We start from the raw sequence: 8893 nt of genomic DNA, 5'->3' as shown, positions 1-8893 counted from the left end.
TATATGTGAATGTTGGAGTTAGCTATACAGGGTTGAGGTTGATTCCAAAATATGTATAGTTTGAGTTGTGATCAATACTGAGATACATATACACTGGGTCGTGGATTGATTCAAGATAATATTTATAGATTTATTTCTGTATATCTAACTGTGGACAACTAGTTGTAGGTTACTAACGAGGACAGCTGACTTAATAAACTTAAAACATCAAAATATATTAAAAGTGTTGTAAATATATTTTGAACATACTTTGATATATATGTATATATTGTTATAGGTTCGTGAATCAACCAGTGGCCAAGTCTTACTTCCCGACGAAGTTAAAATCTGTGAAAGTGAGTTATAGTCCCACTTTTAAAATCTAATATTTTTGGGATGAGAATACATGCAGGTTTTATAAATGATTTACAAAATAGACACAAGTACGTGAAACTACATTCTATGGTTGAATTATCTAAATCGAATATGCCCCTTTTTATTAAGTCTGGTAATCTAAGAATTAGGGAACAGACACCCTAATTGACGCGAATCCTAAAGATAGATCTATCGGGCCTAACAAACCCCATCCAAAGTACCGGATGCTTTAGTACTTCGAAATTTATATCATATCCGAAGGGTGTCCCGGAATGATGGGGATATTCTTATATATGCATCTTGTTAATGTCGGTTACCAGGTGTTCACCATATGAATGATTTTTATCTCTATGTATGTGATGTGTATTGAAATATGAAATCTTGTGGTCTATTATTATGATTTGATATATATAGGTTAAACCTATAACTCACCAACATTTTTGTTGACGTTTTAAGTATGTTTATTCTCAGGTGATTATTAAGAGCTTCCGCTGTCGCATACTTAAATAAGGACGAGATTTGGAGTCCATGCTTGTATGATATTGTGTAAAAACTGCATTCAAGAAACTTATTTTGTTGTAACATATTTGTATTGTAAACCATTATGTAATGGTCGTGTGTAAACAGGATATTTTAGATTATCATCATTTGATAATCTACGTAAAGCTTTTTAAACCTTTATTGATGAAATAAAGGTTATGGTTTGTTTTAAAATGAATGCAGTCTTTCAAAAACGTCTCATATAGAGGTCAAAACCTCGCAACGAAATCAATTAATATGGAACGTTTTTAATCAATAAGAACGGGACATTTCACAAATGAGGTTGTATGTTGATTATGTGTATACCTATATGCGTATTATAGGTAAAATCTTGCTCGATCACGTGTGGTGGGGATTTCGTGCATGGTTTGTAATGCTCGAGTTCACGAGGTGAGTGGAATAATTATATACGTAGGTATATAATGTATTTATTTGTTGTAGCGTGAGATGTGAAGTGTCGATGTGCTAAGACACCACATTTGCTAAGACACAACTCAAAGTAATGTGACGGGTGAAGTGTCGATGTGCTAAGACACCACTCAAAGTAATATGACGGGTGAAGTGTCGATGTGTTAATACGCCACCCGGGGTGAAGTGTCGATGTGTTAAGACACCACCCGGAGTGAAGTATCGATGTGCTAAGATGCCACTCCAAGTAAGTTGAAGGGTGAAGTGCCGATGTGTTAAGGTGCCACTCGAGGTGAAGTATCGACGTGTTAAGATGCCACCTCAAATAAAATGAAGAGTGAAGTGTCGAAGTGTTAAGACACCACTCGGGGTGAAGTGTCGATGTGTTAAGACGCCACCCAGGGTGAAGTATCGACGTGTTAAGATGCCACCCGTGGGGTTAGTGTACGAAGTGTTAAGTGCACTAATGGTTGTTATGAACTCCGACGGTCTTTAAACACCGTTTCCTCGTCCGATTGGTTAACCATGGTTATGTGTTGTAGTTTTAGCATATTAAATTGTGAACTATATGCTTTTGGCGGTGCTAGCTTATTGTGAATTGCGGATATTTTAGTATGCATTATGATTGCATGTTTGTTGAGTTGCTAGCTCGTATGCGGTATTTGTGTAAGTGTTTGCAAGTAAGTATATTATATATGTATGTGTATAATTATTGCATTCACTAAGCTTTCATAGCTTACCCTCTCGTTGTTTACATTTTTATAGATTCGCGTGGAGGTGATGGCTCGGGTAAGCGTGAGAACTATTGGATTGTGTAGGTTGCTTTAGAGGACGTGCTTTGGATTGATTAGGATTGGGTAGCGTATCCCCAATCGCCATGCTCGGTCTAAGTTTTGTATTTGATGTGGTAGCGTGGGGGTACGTGATAGTACTATATTTTACTACGAAATACGTTACAAATTACCCAAGTTTTAATTATTTATTTACAAATGGGATATACCTAAACCTTGCTACAACACTATAGGCAGTGTACCTAATCGTAGAGTAGTATAGTTTTTAGTAAGTCCGGTTCGTTCCACAGGGAGCGAGCTTATTGCACACTATATTTTTAAACAACTATATTTGTACAAAATATATATAATTATATATAATAATATATAAAAGGGGGTTTACCGTTTAATGACCGGTTTGTCGATTTATATTTTAAGCGAAGCGTATAGTAAATGATGATATTTAACTAACAATATAAAATAAATAACAATAATTAAAATGACAATAAATAAAAGTACGAGGAAAAATGAAATAAAATATATTATGCTTATTTAAACTTCCGTAACTATGATGTTTGACGTTTTGATTTTAATCTATTGTCCTGGGTTAATTGTCCTTTGTCCTGGATGTATTTGAAACCTATCTGGTTTTTGTCCACAATAGTTCATTGATCATAATTATAAAATGCTCGGCAAATTTAACCTTATGCCCGAAGTCAAATATTCCAACTAACTGGGGATTCGAACTGTAACAAGGTCTTAATACTTTGCTTAATGAATACACCAGGTTATCGACTGTGTGTAAACCAAGGTTTTAATACTTTGTTAACAATTACACCAATTACCCTTGAATGTAATCCACCCCTGTTTTAATGAGTCCATTGACTATTAATCCATCCCCGTGTCCGGTCAAATGAACAATAATTCGTACTTATAAATATCCCGCCCATCGTGTCCGATTAAGCGTATGTGGTTATATATAGATACGTCAAATCATAACCTTTATATTAAATTAACGAGGTATCGTTAATTTAATATAAAGCCCATTAATAGCCCATAGTCTAATTTCCACAAGTGTCGTTCTTTTGTCCAAACCCCAATTATGGTACAAAACCCAATTACCCCGTCTTTAATATTTAGTCCAACATCATGATTACTTTGGCTCAAATAAGCATAATAATAACTTAAGTACGAGACATTAATTTAAAAAGGAGAACATAGCTTACATTGATTACTTATCGCGTAGTGTTACACGGACAGAGCTCCGACTTTAAAAACCCGTAAAAATAACTTTTACATAACTCAAACTAATCTAATATAACACTAATCTATACTATATATACATATATATATTTATTTATATTATACTAGGGAGTATTATTATTATTATATATTTTTTTTACACGCAGAATTCGTGACCTTTTATAGGAGTTTTGATTTATGACAGCTCCGCGAGTCGTGGAGTTTTTAGCCTTCAAACTCCGCGAGTCGCGGAGTTTGAAAATCCAGCTCAGGATCATTTGTCTCATAGCTTGTCGACATAATTTTTAAATATATATAATATATAAATAATTTATATAATTATTTAAATATTATATTATATTCTTGTGCATAGTTGACTTGTAATTTTTGGTCCGTTGCGTCGGGCGTTGATAGTTGACTCAAGTCCCGGTTCCGGATTTTCGAACGTCCTTGCGTACAATTTAATATCTTGTACTTTGCGTTTTGTAACTTGTACTCTTGTCATTTTTAGACGTTTTTCATCAATAAATTGAACCTTTTGAATTGTATCTTGAACATTTGAGCTTTTTGGACGTTTGTGTCTTCAAATCTTCGTTTTCGCCTTTTGTCTTCGCACTTATTTATTTAAACAATTACAATGAAAATATAATACAATTACATATGAAAACCTATTATTTAGGAGGGATATTGCTATGAAATATATGTTCCTTTTTAACCTTATCAAACATCCCCACACTTGAGCGTTGCTTGTCCTCAAGCAATACAGAATTTGAAATAAAAACATACATGAATCACTTTTTTATTCATCACACTTTGTACATCAGTGATTTTGATATGGTGGTATAAACAATGATAGTAACGATAGAACCATGGTTAAAGGTGGGTGTGTCATCCACAGTTGCCTCGGGTTTAGGTCAACGACACTTGCAATCAAATAGCCGATTTACTTTCGGTTTCCAAAGCAAAGTGCACATTTGAAAGGCGGTTTACAGTCCCACATGACTATGAAAATTTAGATCCGTAAGGAAATTGGATCTTTATGAAAATATTTGATCTTTTGAAAATTCAATCTAGTTTTTACCCTAGATAAGTTTTCCGGAATAACCCTTCACCGGTGTTTGCAAATTTTTTTTTTTTTTTTGTGGGTTGTGTGGGTTTCAGATTTGAAAATTTTAGCTCAACACTTGTGGTTTTGTGTTACCCACTTGCTAACCTTGTATTTAGGAAAGCAACACGTCCAGTTTACTTGTCCCGTATATTACCTTTCGGCAAACTACCGTCCGGTTGTAAAGGAAAACGATGAACAAGAAACTGTTAAGGCAATGTCCCGTGACTTGCTTTTAATTATGGTCTATAAACGTGTCGGATGCTAGTACTATCCTTTGTAGGAGCAATAGTAAAGATCATCCTATGATTTTTCGGTCTGGCATAAGGCCCTGTCTTCGACCATGCTATGCAACCACCGTTCTTACGGTTGACACCCGATTTGGTTCAGGTGACCTAATGAATTCCAGGTGAATTCCTAGGATTTTACGTTCAATGGTAATGAACGCATTGAAAATGGATTTTCAGAAAACAAATCGGTTTGCAATTTTGATCAAAATATTTTCTCGTTCAAGCTCGAGTTTAGATATCATTGAATTCCATGAGTTTGAATTCTCAATCTTTAAGGTCAATCTCTAGGATTGAGTAATATCAGTCTTAAAAGCTGATTTTTAATCTTTAAGGAGATTATCCTTTCTGGGGATCTGATTCATTAGTCTTATCAAGCTAATTTGCATGGTGCCCCCCCATTGTACGAGATAAATCCTTCTCATGGTTAGGATAAATCTGACCACTTGGCGACCCTGTTTAATGCTGAGGTCCGTGGATTTCCTGCTGATTTTAGAGATGACTTTTCTAGATTTTTCGTCAACCTACAGCTGGTCTAGACGACAACTTCATGACCTAAATCAAGAAGCGCGTTTCTTTTTCGGAAGACTTTACTTCCTTTTAATGATGGAATTGATTCATCGTGTAGATCCATCTTTCTTACAGTAAATCGGGTAAAACTGATTAAAATCGTCCAAAACAAAAGTACCTGCAATAACTTTACAGAAACATGTGATAGATAGTTTTTAATTGAATAACTTGGTACATTCTCCCCACACTTAGTTTCTTTCTTTGCTTTTTTTATTCTCCTTTATTCCATTTTAAATGAATTCAATCGTTTTAGGGTGTTTCTCAATTTATGTCCTTTCCGAGGTAACGATAATTTCGGCATTAACACCTAGTTTTATCGTTCATAAATATGTATAAACATGATTTTGAATTCATTTAGTTAAAAATTTTTAAAATTTTCATAATATTTAGAAAATAAGCCAAGTATAAACCCGAGAGAATTTATAACCCTTCCCCACACTTGAGATCATGCAATGCCCTCATTTGCATGAAATCAGACTATAATTATAAATTCATGAGGGTGATTAGAGTAGGAAAGTGATTAAAAATACCCAGTTTGTAATTACAAAGCTCGTCGAATGATAGATGGCTCGCCTCATCGTTCATTCCTTCATCTATTATATCACATTTGTTGTTTTGCATCTTGTCGTCAAAATCAGTAGCTTTTGCTGAACTTAATGTTATTCTTTGAAAGTGCGTTGTTTTACCCTGTTTTGTACATAATAAAATACAAACATACATATACATATTTTTGAAGTTTGGTATATTACCCTACTTTCAAAAATTTATTTTATTTAATATTTTTTTGGCATACTTTAAATCAATAAAATTAAAAATAATGATAACAAAATTTGTCGTCCCGCCCTCGGGTAAAGCAATTTCGGCTCAACGACCTAGTCTTCAACTCACGACGAATTTTAGAAATCAATTTTTTTAAACTTAATGAAATAAAGTAAATTTTGTTTTTAAAATCACACAAAAACTTAAATTTGAAAAGCATATTAATTTCATATAAAACCTATAAAACAAAAAAAAATCAGAATGGAGGGAGAAAACTAGTTCTTTAGTGTCTGCTAGCGGAAAAGACCAATCGGGTTCCATTCTCGGAACTACACGAGAACAGAACAACTAACTCTAGACAGCATTTTCTTTTTAGAACACTTGAATCTCCCCACACTTAGGTAGCTGTGGTGTCGAAATTGTGATTAACTTCATCGTCAATTTCTCTTGGTCCATAATCAACTTGCATATCTGTGACTTTTTCTTTAAGCCATTGACTAGCTTCTCCCGTAATATCCACAATTTCAACTAGTTTCGCCTTTTCTTTGGGCGACAGATTGGATACTAATCGGTTACATAACTTAAAGTTCCCCTTACTTTTAGCATCAATAACCCGTTTAAAAAGTTTCTTCATTGAACTGTTAATAACGGGGTCATCTAATTTCGTATCAACAACGGGGTTCTTTATTATCAAGTCATCATTAGGTGTTACTTCATTTTCCCCACACTTAGGCGTTTCATTATTGTTTAGCACTACCGCTGAAGTTGGTAAAACAACATGGTTATTACCAATCGTTTTTATTGGTTCAATGGTTTTGGTTGGTGGAGATTTAGACTTTCGAATCATAAAGGTGATTGATTTGTCACCACTTTTAAGTGTCATTCTTCCATTTCCTACATCAAATAACGCCCCGGTGGACGCTAAGAATGGTCGACCTAAAATTAGAGGAATGTTTGGGTCCTCTTCTATGTCAATGACAATGAATTCGACTAGAAAGGTTAAATTACCTACTTGAATGGGTAGGTTGTTAGCAATTCCAACTGGGTGCTTAATGGTTTGATCAAGGAGTCGAACACTCATATCAGTTGGACTTAACTTACCTACACCTAATCTCTTATATAAGGAAAGAGGCATAACACTTACACTTGCACCTAAATCTGCTAGTGCATCATACATGACACAATCACTAAGTAGACAAGGAACAATAAATTCACCCGGATCACCTACCCTAGGTGGAGGTTTTGGTGGAACTGTCTTCACCGGGTTTATATTTACGGCTTTTGTTTCTTGCACTTTCTTATTCTTTTTCTTCTTCTTCTTTCCAGAGGTATCACAATCTTTATTACCTATCACTTGCTCATACTCAACTCCTTTTCTTGGAAACGGGATGGGTGGTTTGTATGGTGCCACCACTGGCTTTACATACTCGGGTGGTGGTGGTGTAACTTCTTCATTGTTACTCTCATCTAAAACCTTCCCATCTTCTGGTGCTGGTTTTTCAGAATTCGTTGAAACCATATTAACATTCTCATTCCGAGGATTTACTTCAGTATTACTCGGTAGCTTTCCTTGTTCCCTCTCGCTCATCATGCTAGCAAGAGTACCAACATGTTTTTCTAGATTCAAAATAGAAGCTTGTTGAGTTCTTAATGACTGATCAAACCTTTCGTTTGTTTGAGTTTGAGATGTAATAAATTGTGTTTGAGATTCAACTAGCTTTGCCATTATTTCTTCTAGATTTGGCTTTTTCTCTTCGGTTTGTTGTGGTGGTTTATACAAGCCATGTCTTTGTGGATTGAAAGTGTTGTTTTGAGTTGGTTGGTTATTCGAACCTTGTTGGTTATACGAGTTGTTGTTGGGTCCATTTGGATTGTAAAGAGTGTTTTGATTTCGATTGAAGTTTATCCTTGGCGGTTGATAATTATTTTGATAATTACTTCCCGTCCTTTGGTTCATATAGGAAACATTCTCTCGTTGTTCCATCGTTAGTTCAATGTGACAATCTTTCAATAAGTGTGGTCCACCGCATTGCTTACAACTAATTCGTATTTCGTGAATATCTTTATTCATCTTTTCCATTCGTCTTTCGAAAGCATCTATTTTTGCGAAAACGGAATCAAAGTCATGGCTAGAATCGGCTCTAGCCGCTTTAGATGATCGAAAGATATCTTTTTCTTGATGCCACTCATGAGAGTGGGAAGCAGTGTTATCAATAATTTTGTAAGCTTCAGTTGCGGTTTTCTTCATAATGGAACCACCAGCTGTTATGTCGATGTCTTTTCTTGTAGCAACGTTGACACCTTGGTAGAATATTTGTACTATTTGATAAGTGTCTAAACCGTGTTGAGGACATCCTCTCAACATCCTTCCGAATCTTGTCCACGCCTCATATAATGTTTCATTTGGCTTTTGTGTGAACGTAACAATTTCTCCTTGAAGTCTCACGGCTTTAGATGCCGGAAAGAATCTTTGAAGAAAATTTTCAACTAAGACATCCCATGTGTCAATCGCCCCTTCAGGTAACGATTCTAACCAATCTTTGGCTTCTCCCTTTAAAGTCCAGGGAAACAACATGAGATATATCTGTTCATCCTCCACTTCTCGGATTTTGAATAGTGTACAGATCCTATTAAAGGTACGAAGATGTTCGTTGGGATCTTCTTTTGGCGTACCACTATATTGGCACTGATTAGTTACCATATGTAGAATTTGTCCTTTGATTTCATAATCTGGAGCATTAACTTCTGGCTTAATAATGGCGTGACCTTGGACCGTGCGTTTAGCTCTCATTCGATCTTCCATACTTAGAGGTTCCGTTACTTCCATAATTGAATTCGTTGAATACGAATCACTAGAG

At 35.3% G+C, this 8893-nt stretch overlaps 1 non-coding gene across 1 annotated transcript; it reads left to right on the top strand.

Annotated features, from left to right (window-relative positions):
- Positions 1-8371: 8371 nt before the first annotated feature.
- LOC139873696 (small nucleolar RNA R71) lies at positions 8372-8478 on the top strand. Its single transcript, XR_011767423.1, has one exon. It is a non-coding gene; the product is annotated as a small nucleolar RNA R71 (small nucleolar RNA).
- Positions 8479-8893: the final 415 nt, after the last annotated feature.

The sequence above is a fragment of the Rutidosis leptorrhynchoides genome, chromosome 10 (assembly GCF_046630445.1).
Source record: "Rutidosis leptorrhynchoides isolate AG116_Rl617_1_P2 chromosome 10, CSIRO_AGI_Rlap_v1, whole genome shotgun sequence".
In the NCBI taxonomy this organism is placed as follows: domain Eukaryota; kingdom Viridiplantae; phylum Streptophyta; class Magnoliopsida; order Asterales; family Asteraceae; genus Rutidosis; species Rutidosis leptorrhynchoides.
Note: the sequence above shows the minus strand (reverse complement) of the source record. Positions and strands in the feature narration are given on the sequence as shown.